This window comes from Silene latifolia, chromosome 6 (assembly GCF_048544455.1).
Source record: "Silene latifolia isolate original U9 population chromosome 6, ASM4854445v1, whole genome shotgun sequence".
Lineage (NCBI taxonomy): Eukaryota > Viridiplantae > Streptophyta > Magnoliopsida > Caryophyllales > Caryophyllaceae > Silene > Silene latifolia.
In genome coordinates, this window is record NC_133531.1 from 125,870,772 (window position 1) to 125,896,874 (window position 26,103).

General features: G+C 38.1%; 1 long non-coding RNA gene across 1 annotated transcript; it reads left to right on the forward strand.

Moving 5' to 3' along the window:
* The first annotated feature begins 6,440 nt into the window (after window positions 1–6,440).
* LOC141658967 (uncharacterized) lies at window positions 6,441–9,216 on the forward strand. Its single transcript, XR_012549550.1, has 2 exons — window positions 6,441–7,053; window positions 9,035–9,216. It is a non-coding gene; the product is annotated as an uncharacterized LOC141658967 (long non-coding RNA).
* Window positions 9,217–26,103: the final 16,887 nt, after the last annotated feature.

The following is a 26,103-nucleotide window of genomic DNA, read 5'->3' on the forward strand; positions in this document are numbered from 1 at the left end:
TTCCAAAGTCGGTTCTCTGATACCACTTTATAACACCCCCATCTACCAAGGAGCCTTAACAAGACCTTCCCCAGCAGATAAGGGCAATACCATCTCGGTTTCCCGAGGAATAGTAAATATCATAACGTCAATAAAAGAATAATTATGTTTATTACAAGTTTAACTCGACAAAAGAAAAGATACAACTAATAACAAACACTATCAGCTACGGTGATACTATCCATGCCATGAACCAGTGATAGACTCGTCCCTCCAAAGCACCCAGCTAAGCTCCACATATCAACACCTGCTAAGACTGATTGCTTACCATAATGGATCACGGTAGACACAACACAGAAGAAACACAGACAACACCACACAAGGTCAGTAGCCGAAGAAATACAAAACACAAAGTACGACATACACAAACCCAACTCCACCTCCAATCACCCATCAATCATCTGACTACCCTAGGGTAAAGTCCTGCCGGAATATCCGTCGCAACAGATATTCCACACCGCCAGTGGGGGACCGCAGCTGTTCTCGCCTAAGCCCCACTCATCTCCATTGAGCGCATAATCCATGTCCATTAATATGCACATCCCCTTAATGGTTGGAACCACATGGGGCGAATCAAGGACGTTGAGCCATTTCCGAGATAACTCCACTCAGCCGAGGACGCACCTCGCGAACCACAGACAATCAACAACAACTAATCACAATATCACTGTAAACATAACCAATACCAACCATTCAACACAACCAACATATCAAACAATCAATAGCACTGAGTAGGAAAACCTACCTTTAGCAATCAGCAGCAACACCGCATACGACCATATGATGACAAACAACCACCATTACCACCTATTACAAACAGTATGGCAAACCCTATTACTACCAATAACAAACACAACCAAAACTAAGGAAGACGATGATGACGGTATGACTTACCTACGCTCAGTGTTCCGGCGATAAGACCGCTACCCGACTCATGCCTCCCATCCCTATGGTGTCTCAAAGCACAAAAGGGTTTTAAGGGATGCAGGTTGGTGAAGAAGAGATGTACCGATGATTAGGTTTAGGAAGAAATGAAAATGAAAACTGATTTTGGGTTCATGACTTCACGATTTATATTTTACCGCTGGGCTCGACTTACTCGATCAAGTGTGGAACTTACTCGATCGAGTGGCCTCTACTCGATCGAGTCACTGAGCTACTCGATCGAGTAACCTACACTAGATTGACCATCCTAAACCAAAGGGTTATTATAACGTAAGATCGAACCAACAAAGGTCTCAAGAGGTCTAGACATGTGTCTAAGGTCAGTCAACGACGGTCAACGGGTCCCTAACGGGGCGGGTATTACAGTCTTCCCCCCTTAAAAATAACTTCTTCCCAAAAGTTCAAGTCATCGTCTCTCACAACCCAAGGTGTAATGTAACTTAAGGTAACTGACGACAACTCATCCCGGCAAGAACAATTTTAACCATTCCCCATATACCACCCAACTGCCCATGTCGACTACTCATCATCATCATCTACTTCTGCGAATATGACCATCAAACACAACTTCCCTCTGAGTCATCAACCACGTATTACACACAAAAGACACAGTATGACAGACTGTTACTTCTATTTTATCAACCATATTTAACACCGCACAGCTCCATACACCATACATATCATACACATTTTGCACGAACACTCTACTTACTCATCCAACGCTTAATCATTAAACATCTAATGTACAGTAAGTTAACAATCAAATTATTCAATAAATGATTCAACACTCATTTAAACTATTTACACAACAACTTATATTGCGCAACAAATTAAATTACTTAATAAATTTACTTAAAAATTACTTACATTACTTTCCCGCATCCAAAGTTTAAATTTTATTTAACGAAATAGAGTAACAACATAGTGAAATTTTACCAATAAATTACTCAAAACACGATATTTTTGACATTTTTCCCATGCGACATTACTCTTCCCCTCTTAAAGGGAACTTCGTCCCCGAAGTTAACCTTCAAGACGAGATATAAATATTACAAGAAAATAAAATCGTCACAGAATCTTGACATTACGAGAGGATCCAACACATGATGAAACAAAAAAATTACAATCTAACCTCCTTTGACATTACTTGTATAACATGTATGTATATGGGTATACTAAATAAAAACATCACACAAATGATTAAATTAAACGCAGCGTTATCAAACCAATATATGTGGAAATTAAATAATTATTTATGTCACATTACGAAACATGATTACTCGACATAACTATCTTGAGATTATTACCAACAACTTAATAAGCTTAACAAAGTCTTGATATCATCTGTATTGAAAGATAACGCATAAGGATCGTGACTAAAAGCCATGAGAACGAAAGGTATTATCAATAAGGTACTCTCATGATGCCAACTAATACATCGAAACGGATTAAAAGCACAACAGGGGGGCACTCGATTGAGTTGGGGTTACTCGATCGAGTCCAGGGTAGGCTACTCGATCGAGTGAAGCGTTCTCGATCGACTTGAGGGCACTCGATCGAGTAGCTGCAGGTCAGAATGCCCTCCACATGCAACGTTAAGCCAATAAAATATAACAAATTTCTGGGGTTTCATCCCCGATACCACATATCTGCATAACAAGTTCAGAAATCCAATAAAATACGGCCTTATGGCTAACTACATACAAAAATAAATCCAAGTACGACCAAAACAAATGTAACAAATAACATAAGTCCTCTAAACAACACCAACAAGAAATCACTCGAGGTCGCCACCTCGGTCCTCCTCCATCTCCTCATCCCCTCCTCCTCCTCCTGATGTGCCGGCTCTTGACATGCCTCCTCTTGTGGCCGCTCCCGTGCCTTAGTCTCCTCATGCTCTCCTTGGCGCTAGACATCCGTAGGGCTAGCTCTCAGGGACTCCCAATGTGGTCGGGTCAACTCCGTAGAAGTGAAAGACTCCACTATCGTTCCCCACACCTCGCCACCAAACTGGTTGGGCCAAGTTGTTGCCCAGACCCTGCATGTATGCCATCTCATGGAGGTTCCGGAGCACTAAGTCGTTGGACACCTTCTCCGTGAGCTTACTCACCTGCATCTGGGGGCTAAAAGAGGAAGGGTAGCTGGGATACTGGTACCGGGGTGGACCGGGCTGCACTGGCTGGGACTCTCCAACCACCTCTCTCACTCTCCAAGGGCCTCTCCCCACTCTGGATACCTATTCCTCCGGTTTAGAGTGGTCTCCCCTGACCGGCTCAAGCATCTCCTCCAAATGGTCATCCATGATCAGGTATGTCTAACGGGTAGGGGCGGCCTCATCCTCATCTGAGTCCGATGTAACCACAGTCGCAGCCAACGGCTCAGTCACTGGAAGATGGTCCGGACCGGGTACTATCATCCAACTCCTACCTCTCACCCTCCAAGCTAACCCACCATCCTCCAACACCCTCAGCCACTTCTGAGCGATGAAGTAAGCCCTACTCATAGTGGGAACAACCAAAACCAAAGATTTGAGAGCCGAAGAGGCCTCAAAACTAGTTAACCTCTCTGCTAGACGGGTGGCAATAACACCACAACTGAGGTAACGGGTCGTGGACCTAGCCATCAAGGCCAAACTGGCACACACGATGGTCGGGGCACTGTAAGCAACGCTCTCCACTCGGGTGGGGTTCAGGTAAGCAACCAACAATATAACCTCGTGTGAGTTGAGCTTACTCACATCCTTCCTATCATAGAATAAACAGGTCAGGGCTCGGAGAAAGATCTTCAAAGTAACATGTTGAACGTCATTAATTAACATGTTAGTTGAAGTAGGAGTAGATCTACCGGTGAAATAAGGCATGTAGCTACTGGCATGACACTCAGTCGGGACATCTCTAAGATATCCCTTCTTGGCTCATGAAAGCCTCAGGTGATCAGCGAACTAGTCCAGGGTCAGGTAGAAACTAGTGTTCATCAACCGAAACGCTACTGTCTTCTCCACCACATCATAGGTGAAGGCACTCATAAATTCTAAGGTCAGAAAAGGGTAAGAGTGTTTCCTTAGGTGATACAACCCCTCCAAACCCAGTATCACAGAGATGTGTCTGACATCTACTTCTATTTTTAGATCCTCCAAAATACCCGTGTCGATGCACCTAGTGGGTCTCATGCGATGACTCATCAACTCTACGAAAGCATCTCTTTGCATAAAATCAGCAAAGATGATCGTAGAGTAGTCGTGACTGGTGGAACAGTAGGCCCCTGACTTCCCTCCCCTACCTCCGGCTCAGCGGCTCGTGACCTCTTGCTTTGGCAGGTTGCAGCTGCAGCTCTCGGCATCTGTTTCAACATGGTTTTAGCCACACACATCGGGTTTTACATAATCAAAGTTAACTTTCCAAAGGATTCATGTGGAGAAAAACAACAACTAAAGTGGATTTATTAGCCAAGACAAGTAAAATTTGGAGACAAAACAAGAATTTTCCACTTCCCTTTACTCTTATAATTCTAAAAAAAAAATGGTTTCAAATCTCCAAAACATCAAGTTTTCACAAGTGGTAGAAGTAATTGGACTTTAATCTCTCAAAATAACCTTCACAAATTGAATATTATCACCAAAATTGGGGCAAAATTTCAGTTTTGGGCACTTTTAAGACGAAGTTTTAAGACGAAATTTTGGAGGAAATTAATCAAAATCAAGCACTAAACATGATATTAGTACCATTCTCTACTCTATTTCAACCTTTAAAGATGCAAAAGATGAACAAAAATCAAAATTCAAGAGTAAACCCTAGAAAATTCGGTTCACATATGGTCACAAATCAGTTTGATTTTGCAACTTCTAACATCAACAACAATGATTTAAAGTGATTTCTATCAAAATCTAACAATGATAATGCAAAAACTTTAGGTATAAATCGAAAATTTCAGAAAATTTAAACACCATTACATACTACAAATTGATTAAAATCAAAGAAAAGAAGTATAAATTTACCTTGAATGAGTTTGCAAAAGGATTGAATGGATGAACAAGAAGGATTTAAGATGAAATCTGTGACACCCCCATACTCCAAGTGCCTTACCAGGACCACTTAAGGCATGAAAGTGCTACCATCTCGGTTACCCGAGGCAATGTATATCAAATTGACCATAAAAGAACATACTTTAGATAATTAAGTTTAACGATTACATAACCAAAACTGTAAAGGCAAATACAACTGTTCTCAAACTATAAACCAACTAAGTGAAACTGTCTTAACAAACACAACGGAAGACTAAAGACTCTGATATATGATGTCTCCATCCCCAGTTAGATCCCGCGCGTATCCAATATATACCTGAAAACAACTGCCCACATGTAACACCCCGTATTAAATCACTACTGATTAATTTGACTTAATTATATATAGATCTGCTTTTATATTTTTCCACACATATTTTAAATTGTTTTCGTCACATTTCCATTTTAATTTAAATTATTCCTACATCTTACAAGCAATTTCGTTAATCTTACTTTTGATCAAAAAGATTTACATAATGTAACACCCCGTGTTAAACTGCTACAAATTAATTTGATTTAATACAATTAAAACTACTTTTATAATTTCCCAATTATATTAAGTTACGTTTATCTCAATTCGTTCTCAATCTAAATTTATTAACACACGTTTTTATAAATTATTTCGTTAATTTTTATTATAATCAAAAGCTTGTCTTAAATAAAAATACGATGACAATCGTTGCCTTATTCAATAATGTTTCTTCACATCACCCCAAACTTTTACATTACTCACTTTGTAGTGTATCAAACATTTGGCTATGTCAACCTTGCTTCTCTTGTTTTTCCCTGCATGTAGTTTTGTCATCTCCACTATACACATTCACATGCCTTCTATAGTTCACATGTCTTCTATGCCTTCACATGTATCTTTTCCTCTGCTCATGTTTTTGTCACTACCACTTCACTCATTCACATGCCTTCCTTCATAACTACACTAACCCCTTACATTGTGACAAGCATCCTTAACGGCAACCTTGTTATAATCAGCTTCACCATTTCTTACATTTGTGACAGCCACCTAATCCGAGTCAACACTGAGTCGTTACCAACCAACACTCGTGCCTAACCCACACAATACAACCCCAAACACCATCATCCCCTTCAATCAAACAACCACCAAACGGCATTTTAACTCCGTTTAACTACCACGAACTCCACCACCGTACCACCACCCCTTTTCCTTTAAAGCTACCCCTGCTCTCCGTCCCTGTTTCAAACAGAAGCCACGGCCAACACAACACCTTCAACCCACCTGACCACCCTCGACTATCAAACCACAGCCTTACCTCCGTTTTGCTCCTCTGTTTCGGAAACGGAAGCCATATCCTATCACCTCTGTCATCTCGCGCGCCTTTATTAGCTGCCATTAGGACAACTCCTGTTGACATCAGAGCAGCACCACCGCCGTGAGCCTCCCTTCTTCTCCATCCTCCTTATTCCCTTTTCATATACAAATAATCCAACTCACCCTCCTCCTTCGCCTGTTTTCGTGCACCACCGGTCACCACCGTCGAACCATAGTCCACGTCGCCTTTCTGTTGTCAATCGCAGCCGCCATCGTTGACATTAAATCACCGTAAGCATCTTTCCCTCCTCTTCGTTCTCCCTGAGATCTACTCTTACCTTTCCTCCTTGTTCTGTTCTTCCACCGCCGCCACAGGACCACTGTCGGAGCCGCCGTTGATGCCTCGCCCTCTGTTGCTATCAATGCCGCTGCAGATTTCAGAAAATAGTGAGTAATGGTGACTTAATCCCTAAATCGATTTGGGATTTGTTCAGCTGGATAACGTTATAAGTCACACCGTTCCTTTTCTTCCTTTTATATGATACGGGTTTGACCCGATTTACTAACTTGACTTTTCGTAATCCAAGGTTTGATTGACGGGATTCGGACTTGGAATTCTCCTGCTTTTATGACGAATTCAAGACGGACTTGTGACTTTATTAATAACGATTAATTTCTTATTAAATCGGATTAATAAGCGCATTCTCTTATTTCACTAACTTCGGTAACCCGACCTTCTTCTATCCCTCCTTAATTTTACAAAACTCGATATGCTAATGTGAATGAATATGTTTAAATATGAGTTATGTAACTTGTTGACGATTAAATATTGAGTAGAAATACTAGACCGCTAAATTATTAACAATGGCATGAAATATACATATGCGCTAGTTAATTACTCAATTGGTTGGATTTGTATGTTAAAATTTCTTGATAACAAGTGATTTATCGTTGTGCTATTTTCTCACCTAGAAATATGATTAAGATATATAATTAAGTAATATCTTAATTGGCTACATTTCTTTATGGTCGTGTGACGTATATCCCGATATGTTATCTTATGATTCTTGCATTTACTTTATTAAGTAGTACGTAGTCCATTGAGATGTTAACGTTTAAATGAATAAAAGCATATTAGCTATTAACCTCTAGCCTAAAAGAATTATACCTTTCCTCTTTAAATACAGTTAAGGCTAGAATTGATAAGTTTAAATTTTATTAAATATTAAAGTTTAATAACAACTCTTTTAAATGTTTGAAAATTAAAAACATTCGATAACGTTTTCAAAACCAAGATGGTTTACGTGATTTAAACGTTTCTGCAATTACAAGGAAAGTTACTTAATAAATAAGTGTTTACGTGGTTTACGTGATTTAAACCTCCCTCAAATAAAGAATTTAGAAATAATAAATTCCAAATAAGATTTGCCAAATCCTAAAGATTTCAGAAAAGATAAAGTAAGATGAATTTATGTATGTTTACGTTTCTTATTCAAAAGTTTCTAGCACTCTGGGACATGTCCCTTAAATGGGACCGTTGAGACCAGAATATCAGTAAACAGTAACCTGGCTATGCCTCTTAAATGGGACCTCTGAGCCATGGAATCTTTCCCCGGTTTACTTGGGTATGCCCCTTGAATGGGACCTCTGAGCCAAGTACCTTTGTATTGTCGGTATACCGGGATGGTCCGTATATCGACGTATCATCGTCTCTATGAGACACCTGTGAGTCTTTCGTGTTACATGTTGGGCGCTAACTTGGTAAGGTTTAGGGATCGACGTGACGGAAGAATGCTTAGAGAGCTTATGCTATACAAGTATGGACAAAGACATCCGAAGTGCGTGTGGAGGGATTGTCGTTAGGATAGTAGTCGACCAGCTGCCACTGAGGAGCTGCATGTTCCAAGAAGTTGTGGAGTGGGTATATGCGCATATATTGACAGGAGCTTGATCAGCTTTACTACCTTTCAGATATCTTGGCAATTATTATTTCACGGTTGCGATCGTGTGCAGACCTTGACGGTTGCGATTTTCTTGGTGCCTCGAAGTGTATGGGACATGTCACTTAAATGGGACCTCTGAGACCATCCATTAGCAGTCTGTTCTTCCCCACGATTCTAGTTGTTAAACCAAGTCAGTTTAGTTGTCCGGTCCTACTGAGCACTAGGGGTGAGATGTAAACCTCCTAGAATTGGTATGATTGGCGGGATTGATGTTCACATTCATACTTAAGGTGAGATGCAAGCCGTGAGTATGCGTGTGACATTAGTAGACACGTCCCGTGCTTATTTGTTAATAAAACAAAGGTTTTTAAAAGAAATGACTACAGTTTTTACTCACATGATACATGTTAGACTTATCGATGAAATTGTTATATGGTGAATAATGTTACTGTGTGATAAAGGAAGATCAAGGTAATAATGTCACATGTTTGATGATTGGGACTTGTTGTGCTCACATGTGCTTAAATTTGTTAAGTGTTGTTGTATTACTAAAATGGTTTCTTAATATCTTTGAGTAATACTGTTGTACCATTTGTATATCAAGAATGTTGTGATAAGAGAACTTACGTGATGTATGCTTTATGTGATTCTTATTTATGAATATCTTTTCCATTCGCATTCCTGCTTTTGAATGATTAAGGCGATGATAGGAGAATGGTTAGGTTACTGTCGCTCAGCGACTTTTGTTTATATGTTTTTCAGGTACCAAGAACGAGTTAGATGGAGACACCCTTAAAAAGGCCTTCTGGGTAATGAGAGGAGCTTTCAATGTTGGTTTAATTTTGTAATTAAATCTCTCGACTAAATTATTTAGTCATGTGTAAGTGATCCATGACGATCTGGATTCATTTTTATAGCAATGACTTGGGTTTATTCCGCTTTTATCCCTTAATTAAGTCATTAAGAATCCGGGTTGTTACAGTTGGTATCAGAGCGACCTTGTGACCGTAAATGAGGACTAGACTTCGTTTACCTAATGAGGAGCGCGCCTGGGTGAGACTTATTAAAATGAGTAGAATTATTTAGATCACTAAAATGAGAGATTCACTTAGAAACACTTAGGATTCGTCTAAATAATTTATTGGGGTAGAACGATTAGCATGGGTAAATATGTCTAGTGACCAACCCCAGACCTAGCGCGTCATATTTGATTTTATTGCAAGGTAATCGTGATATGCTATTTGCGTCACCCTTGATTTTGTATTTTTATGTTGTTTGTTATGTGCGATTATTGTTGCTAATCATAATAATAGGTTTTTCTAACCATCCAACTTACCTGTTTTCACATGTGTTTTAAAACATGCTTTCAAAAGCAAACAAGCCTTTAACAACTAACGTAATAACGATAATACTAGTAAGCTCGTACAGAACATCAAGAAGACTAACTCTCCTACAATAGCTAGCCATAGTACTATTTTGTTACTAATCCTCAAGAGAAGACGATGATGCCGTGCTCGCATAGGCCGCTTCTAAAAAGTGGTCCATATACACATCCAAGAGTATGGTTTCTTAATAAGGACCCACGAAGATTCTTCCGTTGCCTTGACACAAATCGACCAAAGCAGTCCATCTAAGCACCCTCTCCAGACGCTTGAAGAACTCCACTACTTCGCCCTCCAGTTTCTTCAGCTCTTCACGCTTCATACGATCGGTTGCTGAGACAAGTTGAAAAAAAAAAGGGATGAGCATCAGGTCACACCATAGCGTAATATGCTGCTAAGTATATTACATAATAGCTTACCTCTCATGATTTCGTTAGCTAAGACCACCGGAGTCAAGCGAAGATCTATACCACCCCTTAAGATAATTTCGATGAGGGTTAATGCAGGACCCAAGCTCAACAGCCTGCCGAGTATGACATCAACGAAAACCACTTTTAAGCGAGAAAAGAACTCCGGAAGTTCACTCACAATATCATCAATCTTCTTTTCATAAGACCTAACCTTTTCAATGGCAGTTCTACGGGGCATATTTTCTTTGGGTTAAATGTCTATAGTAAGGAGAGAAAATAGAGTAGTGCCAAATCATGGAGTGATCTGAGACCTTTATATGAGCAAATCAATGCTTCTTTTAGCCTTAGCGATAATCAATGTTCTTAGGGAGTCAGAATGACACAGTATGAAGATATATTACTACTGGCTCGTGTGTGGTAGCTTGTTCAGAAGTTAGGGAGGTGAACCATACAGTTGAGTGACCAGTGGAACGAATAGCGTCACGATTGTCATGACGGTGGATTATTAGTCGGTTGAGTCAGTAAGAAATCAACCTTGGTAGTATGAAAGTCAGAATTCGGCTGACAAGACCCCTTACAGTAAAGTATAACAGTTTAAGAGTAACCGTTTAAAAGTTGTGTTATATTTAAGGAGTATCTATTTTGAGGTTATACCTGCCGTGATAGATTAACTGGGACTTTAGGATGTAGTGACTCACTATTATTGTGGATGTATATGACCTATTGGAGACATATGTATGACGATTTTGGACTCAATTGAGTGTATAAAGGATTTATAGGACACAAGTTTCAATGCTAGTGGATATGCGAGAATTAGAAGTTTTGATTTTGGATATCATGGTAATATTGCAGTAATGGATTTGATGATTCATAACATTGGAAGGAATACAAGTGTAATACACTTTAGCTTGTTTCTTCATTTATTAAGATCTTAACCCTAATAGAATGTAGCCCCAATGTTACAACTGTCTTCTGAAGATGACGAGGCAGCTTGCATCGCTTCTTCCCCAGCCTCCTCAATCATTCGGTCGATGTATATATCGAGGAGCTTAGTATCCTCATATGGACCGATAAAGATCCTTCCCCATCCTGTGCACAAATCAACCACTGTTTTCCACACCATAATATTTTGAAGTCGCTTGCATATCTCCACAACCTCATCTTCTAGCTGTTTTAACTCTTCACTTTTCTTCCGAATAATTTCTGTAACAGGACAAGAAGGTTGAGTTCATTATAATTTGTGGAATAAGTGATTTTACGTACAGAGCATGATAGAGTCAGACTTACCCCTGGTAACCTCTTCGGCCGGAGTTATTGGAGAGAGATGTGGATCGGGACCCTCCCATAGAATGTTTCCCAAGAGACTTAATGCCGGAGCATGGTTTAGTAGGTTCCAAATAGTTTCTTCCGTAAGAACTACCTTCAGTCGGATGAAAAAGGGAGGAATTTGTTGAACTATTTCCCCAATCTTACTCTCATAGTGCCTAACTATATTGACATCAGTGGTAAAAGACATTTCGTGTAAAGATGCTGGATTTGAAGGAGAATTATGAGAAGAGAGAGTGGTGTGATATATGAAACGTTTACCACCTATTTATAACGGAACTAATGACTTAGAAAACATACATCCGAATAAGAGTTTGTTTGAACTTGTGGAAAATTTTGTGGTCGAAATTCAAGTTTCAACTTGGCAACAACCGAACAGGAATACGCCCAAAAATGTCAGGACAACTTTTATTGTGGGACTAACATGTTAGAGAAATTTTCTTAAAGAGAAGTATGATTGTACACAATTATTTGATTTTAGTGTACGAAATTTTTGGGATATAATGGCTTCCGTAGTAACCACTTCGGGTATTGGTATAAATCCCATAATAGAGGACAAGTTAAAGTGATGATTAATTGGATAAAGGAAAGGAATCCGTTCCACTTAGCTTCTTTACTAAAGGATTATAACCAGTTTGTTTAATGGGAATTCGAGGTTTTTACCTTACAATTTTAAGGAATAATCCGTCATTGGAATGTAATGAAATTCGAGTGTAAGGAATTTTGTAAGCTGGAAGTGGAAAAGATTTCACTGTATTAAAAACATCGTTTATTGGATCGGGGTTGTTACCCAATTTCTTTACATAGGTTTACCACAAGCAATACAAAGAAAGCAACCATTACAACAAAGAGGACCATTAACCAACTAAGCAGAGTCTTCACTTCATCGAGAGACTTCTTAACTGACTCATGGAGCTTGTCGTATGAAGTAGCTATGATTAATGATTATGGACTTGAAATTTTGGGACTTGAAAGATGTTTATGGAAAGAAGGAAATAAGTGAGTAAGATGTTTGAATTTGAGTGTTTTGTAGAGGAGGAGTTACTGTAGCAGTGCCGTTCGAAAAAGAAGGAGTAGCGTGGTGTAGGGATCCGTTGGGAATAGTAAAGAGAGAAGAATGAACGATGATAGAACCGTAACTTGTCCTTTTATAAAATCATCGATACTTCCTTTAACTTCTCTTTACCCTCTCCTCTCATCTTATCTCTGACATGTGTGTGTGTATATACATATATATATATATATATATATATATATATATATATATATATATATATATATATATATATATATATATGTATATTGTTTTCTTTTATTCCGCTGAAGTGCTCGAAAATTTCTGCCACTTTTCAAAACCGCCTTTGTTTACACCAATCCTTCGGGCATCTCCTCTTCCTTTGATCGAACTTTTTTCCGTGCAGTGTATGTTGCCTACCTTTCCTCCCGATAGGTCTTTTTGTCATCGAATCTTCAAAAAATTTGAAAGTCGTTAACCTTCATTTTCTTCTCATTGGAATTTAATAATTTTGTTCAGGTGTTATTTGACAATCTTTTCAAACCCTTTATAGTTTTTCAAACAATTTCAAGTACCTTCTTACTATTTGGGAATATCAAATTTCAAAAATGAAGTTTTTCATGATCAAATAAAAATATTTCAAATTATATTTCATTACTCCACTCTCACATTGTAGTAAATTTAGATTGTTCAAAATGGGTGCCATACTTGAATCTCGTTTAAAATGTTGATTGTTTTAAAGTTCGACTTTTTTTTTCAAGTTTCGAGGACGAAACTTCTTTAAGGGGGTACTACTGTAACACCCCGTATTAAATCACTACTGATTAATTTGACTTAATTATATATAGATCTGCTTTTATATTTTTCCATGCATATTTTAAATTGTTTTCGTCACATTTCCATTTTAATTTAAATTATTCCTACATCTTACAAGCAATTTCGTTAATCTTACTTTTGATCAAAAAGATTTACATAATGTAACACCCCGTGTTAAACTGCTACAAATTAATTTGATTTAATTACAATTAAAACTACTTTTATAATTTCCCAATTATATTAAGTTACGTTTATCTCAATTCGTTCTCAATCTAAATTTATTAACACACGTTTTTATAAATTATTTCGTTAATTTTTATTATAATCAAAAGCTTGTCTTAAATAAAAATACGATGACAATCGTTACCTTATTCAATAATGTTTCTTCACATCACCCCAAACTTTTACATTACTCACTTTGTAGTGTATCAAACATTTGGCTATGTCAACCTTGCTTCTCTTGTTTTTTCCTGCATGTAGTTTTGTCAACTCCACTATACACATTCACATGCCTTCTATAGTTCACATGTCTTCTATGCCTTCACATGTATCTTTTCCTCTGCTCATGTTTTTGTCACTACCACTTCACTCATTCACATGCCTTCCTTCATAACTACACTAACCCCTTACATTGTGACAAGCATCCTTAACGGCAACCTTGTTATAATCAGCTTCACCATTTCTTACATTTGTGACAGCCACCTAATCCGAGTCAACACTGAGCCGTTACCAACCAACACTCGTGCCTAACCCACACAATAAAACCCCAAACACCATCATCCCCTTCCATCAAACAACCACCAAACGACATTTTAACTCCGTTTAACTACCACGAACTCCACCACCGTACCACCACTCCTTTTCCTTTAAAGCTACCCCTGCTCTCCGTCCCTGTTTCAAACAGAAGCCACGGCCAACACAACACCTTCAATCCACCTGACCACCCTCGGCTATCAAACCACAGCCTTACCTCCGTTTTGCTCCTCTGTTTTCCTCTGTTTCGGAAACGGAAGCCATATCCTATCACCTCTGTCATCTCGCGCGCCTTTATCAGCTGCCATCAGGACAACTCCTATTGCCGTCAGAGCAACACCACCGTCGTGAGCCTCCCTTCTTCTCCTTCCTCCTTATTCCCTTTTCATATACAAATAATCCAACTCACCCTCCTCCCTCGCTTGTTTTCGTGCACCACCGGTCACCACCGTCGAACCATAGTCCACGTCGCCTTTCTGTTGTCAATCGCAGCCGCCATAGTTGACATTAAATCACCGTAAGCATCTTTCCCTCCTCTTCGTTCTCCCTGTGATCTACTCTTACCTTTCCTCCTTGTTCTGTTCTTCCACCGCCGCCACAGGACCACTATCGGAGCCGCCGTTGATGCCTCGCCCTCTGTTGCTATCAATGCCGCTGCACATTTCAGAAACTAGTGAGTAATGGTGACTTAATCCCTAAATCGATTTGGGATTTGTTCAGCTGGATAACGTTATAAGTCACACAGTTCCTTTTCTTCCTTTTATATGATACGGGTTTGAACCGATTTACTAACTTGACTTTTCGTAATCCAAGGTTTGATTGACGGGATTCGGACTTGGAATTCTCCTGCTTTTATGACGAATTCAAGACGGACTTGTGACTTTATTAATAACGATTAATTTCTTATTAAATCGGATTAATAAGCGCATTCTCTTATTTCACTAACTTCGGTAACCCGACCTTCTTCTATCCCTCCTTAATTTTACAAAACTCGATATGCTAATGTGAATGAATATGTTTAAATATGAGTTATGTAACTTGTTGACAATTAAATATTGAGTAGAAATACTAGACCGCTAAATTATTAACAATGGCATGAAATATACATATGCGCTAGTTAATTACTCAATTGGTTGGATTTGTATGTTAAACTTTCTTGATAACAAGTGATTTATCGTTGTGCTATTTTCTCGCCTAGAAATATGATTAAGATATATAATTAAGTAATATCTTGATTGGCTACATTTCATTATGGTCGTGTGACGTATATCCCGATATGTTATCTTATGATTCTTGCATTTACTTTATTAAGTAATACGTAGTCCATTGAGATGTTAACGTTTAAATGAATAAAAGCATATTAGCTATTAGCCTCTAGCCTAAAAGAATTATACCTTTCCTTTTTAAATACAGTTAAGGCTAGAATTGATAAGTTTAAATTTTATTAAATATTAAAGTTTAATAACAACTCTTTTAAATGTTTGAAAATTAAAAACATTCGATAACGTTTTCAAAACCAAGATGGTTTACGTGATTTAAACGTTTCTGCAATTACAAGGAAAGTTACTTAATAAATAAGTGTCTTAATTCATATCTTCTATAAAAGTTTTACACCTATAGTTGGTAAAAATATTTAAAATGATTTGATAATATTTTCAAATGATTTACACAAAATGTTTATTAAATAACCAAATTTTTATTAAAAAGAAGATTGAATAAGCTTTTTTAAAATGAAGCTTAAACTTAAGCTTACTATAGTAGAAATCTAAATACCTCCCTCAAATAAAGAATTTAGAAATAATAAATTCCAAATAAGATTTGCCAAATCCTAAAGATTTCAGAAAAGATAAAGTAAGATGAATTTATGTATGTTTACGTTTCTTATTCAAAAGTTTCTAGCACTCTGGGACATGTCCCTTAAATGGGACCGTTGAGACCAGAATATCAGTAAACGGTAACCTGGCTATGCCTCTTAAATGGGACCTCTGAGCCATGGAATCTTTCCCCAGTTTACTTGGGTATGCCCCTTGAATGGGACCTCTGAGCCAAGTACCTTTGTATTGTCGGTATACCGGGATGGTCCGTATATCGACGTATCATCGTCTCTATGAGACACCTGTGAGTCTTTCGTGTTACATGTTGGGCGCTAACTTGGTAAGGTTTAGGGATCGACGTGACGGAAGAATGCTTAGAGAGCTTATGCTATACAAGTATGGACAGCACATCCTGAAGCTGCGTGTGGAGGGATTGTCGCTAGGATAGTAGTCGACCAGCTGCCACTGAGGAGCTGCGTGTTCCAAGAAGTTGTGGAGTGGGTATATGCGCATATATTGACAAGAGCTTGATCAGCTTTACTACCTTTCAGATATCTTGGCAATTATTATTTCACGGTTGCGATCGTGTGCAGACCTTGATGGTTGCGATTGTCTTGGTGCCTCGAAGTGTATGGGACATGTCACTTAAATGGGACCTCTGAGACCATCCATTAGCAGTCTGTTCTTCCCCACGATTCTGGTTGTTAAACCAAGTCAATTTAGTTGTCCGGTCCTACTGAGCACTAGGGGTGAGATGTAAACCTCCTAGAATCGATATGATTGGCGGGATTGATGTTCACATTCATACTTAAGGTGAGATGCAAGCCGTGAGTATGGGTGTGACATTAGTAGACACGTCCCGTGCTTATTTGTTAAGAAAACAAAGGTTTTTAAAAGAAATGACTACAGTTTTTACTCACATGATACATGTTAGAGTTATCGATGAAATTGTTATATGGTGAATAATGTTACTGCGTGATAAAGGAAGATCAAGGTAATAATGTCACATGTTTGATGATTGGGACTTGTTGTGCTCACGTGTGCTTAACTTTTTTAAGTTTTGTTGTATTACTAAAATGGTTTCTTAATGATACCCGTCGTGAGGTGTCAAAAATAAATTTATAATCTCCAACTACAACTATAGCTAGCGGCAGTCGGGTCGAACCACGGAGAGGCAGACGTAATTTCTAGTTGTTTAATTTCAGTCTAAGGTAACAGAAATGTGGGGGTTTTGAGTTGATTTGATCTATAGCTAAGGCGATAAAAGACAATAAACTAAAAAGACGGATAAAAAAGATATTAAAGGGGTGCAAGGATGGTCGGTTCATTACAGTTTCGGCGGCAGCAAATTAGGTAGGTCTAAATCAATCTCGTGAGACGGGAAAATAAGAGGTCCTCTCGGTCCACTCTCACAAGCAGCATCTTTCGATCTTGCCACAGGTCCCTAATACCACTAATACTGACTTTCGTCCTGAAAAGTGACTAATAATCTAAACCTTACCTATCTTTCGATCTCAGCATAGTTTAGTCATTTTAATTGGTGATCTAACAACTTTCCCTATCTTTCGATCTAATGGGTCAGTTCTATACCAAGCATTCAACTAGTCGCATGCATTCGATTCGTCAAAAATAACAATTAAAACAATTAAAACGAGATAAAACTCACGAGGTCAGTCGATCGACCGGGTAGGGTGGTCGATCGACCAACACGCGATTAGGGCTCCCTAATTCTAATGCCGCCTACACTATAATTCCCCTACATCCTAGCACAATTAATTTAGCTACTCATGATACTGATAAAAACAACAATAATCATAACGAAATAAACTATTGAATTCATGCTTGAAGTAATCAAATAACGAATAGCGATAAACGATAATTGGCTTTGGATACTAACTAGCAATTCTATATCTATGAACAATAAAAAGGCAACGGAACTGAAATAAGAACAGAGGAAATACCGAAATTGTTGGAGATTGTGTCCTCCACAAATTAGTGTGATAACATTTGTAAATCTCTTATAGGTTCACAAGGGTATACTTCGTATATTTAATCAGTTGATTAACGTTTACCTAATAACGGTTGACTTGCTAGAAAGTTTGACGTTATTATCATACAGATGGCGGTGATCAACTGGTCCCTAAAGGTCACACCTATAGGATGTGTTTGAGAGATGTGGTTATAGAAATATGATCACATTGATGCCTAATATGACTAAACAGTTAGTCAATGTGTTGATGAGACAATTATTTAATGAAGATTAAATAATATTAGTTGAGAATTAATTAATCAATTAAGTAAATTGAATATAATAAGTTATATTTAATTAAATGTATGTAATGTTAGTTTGGACGAATTAATCTGTTAATTCGTAATTAAATGTAATCGGTTATATTTAATATTAACAAGATGAATGTGTCATAGTGGTAATAGTGAGGGTACACAAACCAAGAGGTCATGGGTTCGATCCTCACTAGATGACAATTTAACACATTTTATACATTTTTGGAATAACCAAAATAAGGAAATAATACTCCTTATTTCGGTTATATGGACCGAAAATAAGGAAGAAAATATCTACCCTATTACTAACCTAATTCACGGTTTAAGTAGGTTAGAGGGAGATTATTTTTAGACCTAATTTTTCTACTCATTCTCTTGCCTCTTCTCATCAGTAAAAACACAAAAAACCTAAATTTTTACAGAAAATTTTAGATCGATTCTAGCATAATCAATAGGGCATATCTCATATCGTCTTGGGTGCAACTGATAGGCGAATATCTATTTTGATATTATTCTTAGGCCGTATTTGCTAGGACCGAAGGTTATTTCTGAATCCTTTAATTTTGTTTATGTATTTTTATTTTATGACTAGTATCGTCTTCATTAAATTCGTTATAATCCTTAATTATAAGGGAAATATACAGATTATTTCCCACAAGTGGTATCAGAGCCAAGGCCACGAATTTTAATTTTGATGATTTTCATAAAATTGTTTATAAACAATAATTAGGGTTTGCGAGAAAAAAATGTAATCGGCTGGATTGTTTTTTGAGCCGTGGAATTTTTTTTTTCCGTTTCCGTTACTGTTCACGGATGAACAGTAATTTTTTTTTTAAAAAAAAAAAAATCTGTTTTCTTTTTGCCATTCGGTTTTTGCTGAAAAACCGAGAAAAGATTACGGGCTGTTTTTGTTTCTTTTCAAGTTTACCGAGAAAAGATAAAAAATTTTTTTTCCTGTTTTGTTACTGTTCACGACAAGGCTGTATAAAAAATAAAAATAATAAATAAATAAATAAATAATCTGTTTTTTTTTTGGGTTTTGCCGAGACAATAAAAAAAGTAGTCTTGTTTTTATTTTGTTTTGGCAAATTATTTATTGTGAAGCGGTTCATAATTATAAGATACCTAATTATTTTAAAGCAGTTTAAAATTTTGACGGATTGAATTCATACTACAAGTTTAATGTGAATTAAGATTAAATTTATAGTGATTATTGATGAATTGTCAATTAAATAGGTGGTTTGGATAAATTAATCAACATAATTAAGGAATTGTGTCATGTATGTTTAATTTATTTTTAGTTGATGCATTTTAATTTTGTTGATGAATCGAATGAATGAATTTTATTTACGTATTTATTTTTGCAATCGGTTGTAAATTGTAATACTTACTGTGGCCTTAGTCAAATTATGTTTTCGTAATGAAGGAAACATAATTTTTAATGTAATTATGAGATCTCGAATCTCCTTTATTTTTCTTTAGTTTTTGGGTTTTGAAATTAGAATGTAATAAATAGGTTTATTATGTAAATTTTATTTATTGTAATTTTCAAAAGAAGACTAAAGATGGAGATTGGAGCTCACTCCCGCTACACGGATCAAGATGGTACATCAAGACAAGCTTCTTGGGTCCAAGGAGGATTCCAAACTTGTATTTATTGTTCATTTTGATAGGATAGGCCAAAAAGGGACTTTTACTGTTTTTACGTTTTTCATTCTTATTGCTTTTCATTCACATGTTAGTTTATGCATCATATTCCGCCTAAAACCAAACCACCTACTAATAAAATGCATGAAAATTGACTCATATAGGTTGTATGTTAGTTTTCATGGACATACAGATGTCACACACTTGTTAAGCCATCACCTTAGTTTATTCATTCTCGCATGCTAGATATTAGTTCACTTAAAATGAATTAAAATAAAGTTGATGGGATCTTCCTCTAAAATGGAAATTGAGATTAGTCTTTATAAGGGCAAACAACTATGAATCCCTTCTTCGTCGGTAGGCATAATATGACCCCTTCTACGTTGGGTAAGTAGTTGTGTTGACTTAGTTTACCTCAACATCATAGTCCGAAGAGTTTCTCGTGATTATGATGGACTAAAGATAGAATTTACAAAAATTTATTGACCAAGAATTCTAACGGTAGAATTAGCTAAAAGGTTAGCTTATCAATTTACAGAGAATTGAGTCTTGGGATCATTTATATAATTCTTGAGGGAGGTCAATTGTATAAATGTTTTGAGTCTTCGCGTTATGACATTAATTCATTAGACTTAAAATCAAAACGATGCACATGCTTATTATTTTTATTTTTCTTTCGCAGTGTAGAACACAATTATTTTTGATAATACTGTTACAACAAATGGCTGGAAATAACGCAATCCCAATGCCTAGTGCCACACTTGATCGCGCGTCCTGGCTGAAAATATTCATGGACCAGATGAATCAGTTCACACGTCTGAAAAATGACGGGTCCAACTTTGCGGATCGGGAGGCGGCAGACTACGGAATGCTCGCCATTGCTGACGGTAAGCTCAAGTACTTAACTGAGCCAATACCGGTCAACCCAGGCCCCAATGCAGGAGTCAACGAGACACTCGCTTATAGTGATTTCGTTATGGAAGCGGGTGCGATAAAGAACGTACTCATCTTTGCAATGGAAACCAATTTGCAGAGACGCTTCATTGCCCAAAGTGCAAACAAGATTTTCACTACGCTCACTAACGAGTTCTCAAAAGCACCGAGAATCGTTACATATGAGCATACCAGTCGCTTCTTTGATGCGAAACTCCAGAAGGGCCAACCGGTTAGCCCACACATTCTTCACATGATTGAGAATGTCGAGAAGCTGGAGGCACTGAATTGTAAAATCAGTGAGAGCATTGTCATTGACCGAATGCTTCACTCTCTTCACGATGGTTTTACCCTTTTCAGGGCGAACTATTACATGAATGACTTGAAAAAGAGTCCTCATGAACTACACCCTCTTCTCGTACAGACCGAGAAGGATATGAAATTGAGTGGGAGCATGAAGCAGGATGTTCTCACGATTTACAACAAGGGTAAAGGTAAGGGCAAGGCTCATGGCGACCTAGCTGTAGGTAAGCCAAAGTTTAAGAAGCCAGGAAACGGTAAGAGTGCGCCTGGTGAGACTAGTGGCTCACAGGGCAAGGCAAAGAGCAAGGGCGGTGACATAGAGTGCCACCATTGTCACAAGACTGGACATTGGAGGAGGAACTATCCCGTCTACCGTGAGGACATCAAAGCAGGCCGCGTTGTTCCTGTTGGTATGTCATCTTATATTCATATGATTGAGATTAACCATGCAAGTTTCGGAACTTGGGTACTAGATACTGGTTGTGGTTCTCATCTATGTAATCATTTGCAGGGCCTAAAGAACATCATACCTCTCGAAAAAGAAGATGTGGACCTGCGTGTCGGGAATGGAGCACGAGTTGCTGCTGTCTCGAAGGGAACATATGTAATCCAACTCCCTAGTGGTTTTGAGTTATTTTTAAATAACCTTTACTATGTACCCAGTTTGTCTAAGAACATTATTTCTGTTTCAGTACTTGCTAAAGACGGTTTTGCATTTTCAATAAAGGATAATAGCTGTATTTTCTCTTTCAATGAATTGATTTATGGCAAAGCAGTTTCCATGAATGGAATTTATATCTTAGACCAAACCACAGAAGTATTACACGTGAATAATAAGAAAATAAAGGTTGGTGACAAAGATCAAGCCTATCTATGGCATTGTCGAATGGGACACATAAATGAGAAATGCGTGAAGAAACTCGTCGATGATGGGACTATTCCCGCATTCGATTTTTCTACATATGGCACGTGTGAATCATGTCTCATTGACAAGATGACTCAAATTTCCTTCAAAGGTGTTGGAATGCGCGCTAGTGACCTATTAGGACTCATACATACTGATGTTTGTAGACCTATGTCAATTACCGCTAGAGATGGCTATAGATATTTTATCACTTTCATGGACGATTTGAGTAGATACGGTTATGTCTACTTAATGAAGCATTAAAAGTGAGTCCTTTGAGAAATTCAAGGAATACCAGAACAGGGTAAAGAACCAACTGGGTAGAAAGGTTAAAGCACTCCGTTCAGATCGGGGTGGCGAATATCTTTCAAATGAGTTTGATCAACACCTGAAAGACTGTGGAATCGTTTTGCAGTTAACTCCACCTGGAACACCTCAATTGAATGGTGTGTCCGAACGGAGAATCGAACCTTACTTGATATGGTTCGATCCATGATGAGTCACACGGTAGTGCCTGATTCATTATGGGGTTTTGCTCTTTTGTCAGCTGCTCTTATACTTAACCGAAGTTCGTCTAAAGCTGTCGACAAGACTCCATATGAAATGTGGAAGGGAATGGTACCTAACTTGTCCTTTATTCGGGTTTGGGGCTGCGAGGCTTATGTCAAGTGGAGACACGAGGATAAGCTCGGCCCACGATCGGTCAAGACATACTTTATAGGTTATCCAAAAGGAACATTTGGTCATTACTTCTATTCGCCTACCGAACATCGAGTTTTTGTTGCGGCTAGTGCGACATTATTAGAGAAAGAATTTCTCGAGAACAAGACGAGTAATAGAACCTTCGAGCTGTCAGAGATTCCAGAACCAACGACCGAGGAACAGATGGAGGAAGTTGTTCCTCCAACTGATGATACGGTTAATATTCCTGAGTAACCTAGGAGGTCGGGTAGAGTCTCTCATCCTCCGGCCAGATACATTGGTATGGTCGAGGAGAATGACGTTTTACTCCTAGAGTATAATGAACCCGTCACCTATAAAGGTGCTATGACCTGTTCCGACTCAAAGCTATGGCTCGAAGCCATGCAATCCGAGATGGACTCCATGTATAAGAATGACGTATGGGATCTAGTTGATTTACCTAATAAGGTAAAACCTCTACAGTGCAAATGGCTTTACAAGATAAAGCATTCTGTAGACGCGCAACCAGATACCTATAAGGCACGACTTGTGGCAAAAGGTTTCACTCAAGTGCACGGATTGCATTATGATAAGATTTTTGCACCTGTAGACATGCTACGTTCCATTCGGATAATCTTAGCGATAGCCGCATTTCATGATTATGAAATTTGGCAAATGGATGTGAAAACCGCCTTCTTAAATGGTTATTTGGAGGAAGAGTTGTACATGGTGCAACCCGAAGGTTTCATAGATCCTGAACATCCTAAGAAAGTATGCAAGCTTAAGCGTTCCATTTATGGACTTAAGCAAGCTTCTCGGAGTTGGAATCATCGTTTCGACCAGGTGTTAAAAGAGTATGGCTTCACTCGATCGGTCGAGGAACCATGCTTATATATCAAGTCGAGTGGGAGCAAGATTGTTTTCTTGATATTGTATGTCGATGACATACTCTTGATTGGGAATGACATTCCTCTCCTATCTTTGGTTAAAGAATGGTTGAAGAACCATTTCCAGATGAAAGATCTGGGTGAGGCACGGCGCATTTTGGGAATCCGTATCTACCGAGATAGATTACGACGGACGTTATCACTTAGTCAGGAGTCTTATTTGGATAAGATTCTTGAGAAGTTCAGCATGACCAACTCCAAGAAGGGAAGCCTTCCAATGACGATCGGGATGCGGTTGAGCAAGTCTCGATCACCCACGTTTACGATGGGATTGAGCGCATGAGTCGTGTTCCTTATGCATCCGCAATAGGATCGATCATGTATGCCATGATATGCACACGTCCGGACGTGGCATATGCATTGAGTATGACGAGTCGGTACCAAAAGACTCGGGTGAAACACATGGATAGCATGTCAAAAACATCCTCAAGTACCTACGGAGGACTAAGGATTGGGTATTGACTTATGGAGGCGATACTAAGCTATGCGCAATCGGTTACGCAGATGCTAGCTTCCAAACGGATCGAGATGATTCAAAATCTCAGTCCGGGTTCGTCTTCACTCTTAATGGTGCTGCGGTCAGCTGGAAGAGTTCCAAACAGAGTGTTGTAGCAGATTCTACTACTGAATCCGAGTACTATGCCGCTTCGGAGGCAGCAAAGGAAGCGATATGGATGCATCAATTCTTACAAGGACTTACGGTAGTTCCTAGTTCAAATGACCCGATCACCATCTATTGTGACAATAGAGGTGCCATCTTCCAGGCTAAGGAGCCAAAGTCTAGCAACAAATCTAGACATGTACATCGGAAAGCTCACCTGATCCGTGATTATGTGGAGCAAGAGGAGATAGTGATAGACAAGATTGCGACGGATGATAACATCGCGGATCCTCTCACTAAACCGTTGAATTATGATAAGCATGTAGGGCACGTTAATTCCATGGGAATTAAACGCGTTCCTGAGTTGTAGTACTTGATTATGGATTTGATACATTATCTTTTTCATATATACTATTTATAACTTCATCGTTTTATATATAATATTTTGTTTTTCATGTGGATTGTATTGACAACATTGAACGCACAAAGTGAATGAATTACATTATATTTGTTTTGGTCCGTAATCGCCAATGTGAGCTGATAACTCCGGCTATTATATTGTGCAGTCGATTGATGGTGGGTTCAACGAGCCATAAGTCAAACGGTTGACTGATCGATCACAGATGCGAGATTATAACGATACCTCGTAGGACAACCTTTTGTGACAAAGTAATGGAGTCCTAAATGTTTAAAAACATTCGGTGCCAGGTCGTGGATAGGACATCCATTGTGTTCCTAGAGTCGATTCTTTTGACTATCGATGGTCTCTTGAGATTAAGGCGATTTTGGGCGACTTTGGTTTCTTTCTCACTGATGCCGTGAATCGGAGGCTAAGTAGATTTTTTCCGGGTCATTTCATCGTGCTTACATCTGCAGGATTTGAGTTGAGGAAAATATCCAACCCTTATCAGGTATAGTTATTTCTCATGGCCACTCGAGGAGTTGTAACTGAAATGCATGGCCATGCTCGAATGTTGATTCGTTTATCAGTTAACTTACTCTCTAGTCAGGGAAACCACTCTTGATATTGATCGCTTGTAAAATACGACCTTTGTGAATACGGATTTGCAAATTGTTTTACATTGAGTGGGAGAAATTTTAGGATATGAGAATCGGTTATCGCACATACACTTGTGAGGACAAGTGGGAGCTTGTTGGAGCTTGTGTCCTCCACAAATTAGTGTGATAACATTTGTAAATCTCTTACAGGTTCACAAGGGTATACTTCGTATATTTAATTAGTTGATTAACGTTTACATAATAACGGTTGGCTTGCTAGAAAGTTTGACGTTATTATCATACAGATGGCGGTGATCAATCGTTTGGGTCACACCTATAGGATGTGTTTGAGAGATGTGGTTATAGAAATATGATCACATTGATGCCTAATATGACTAAACAGTTAGTCAATGTGTTGATGAGATAATTATTTAATGAAGATTAAATAATATTAGTTGAGACGAATTAACTGTCAATTCGTAAATTGAATATAATAAGTTATATTTAATTAAATGTATGTAATGTTAGCTTGGACGAATTAATCTGTTAATTCGTAATTAAATGTAATCGCTTATATTTAATATCAACAAGATGAATGTGTCATAGTGGTAATAGTGAGGGTACACAAACCAAGAGGTCATGGGTTCAATTCTCACTAGATGACAATTTAACACATTTTATACATTTTTGGAATAACCAAAATAAGGAAATAATACTCCTTATTTCGGTTATATGGACCGAAAATAAGGAAGAAAATATCTACCCTATTACTAACCTAATTCACGGTTTAAGTAGGTTAGAGGGAGATTATTTTTAGACCTAATTTTTCTACTCATTCTCTTGCCTCTTCTCATCAGTAAAAACACAAAAAACCTAAATTTTTACAGAAAATTTTAGATCGATTCTAGCATAATCAATAGGGCATATCTCATATCGTCTTGGGTGCAACTGATAGGCGAATATCTATTTTGATATTATTCTTAGGCCGTATTTGCTAGGACCGAAGGTTATTTCTGA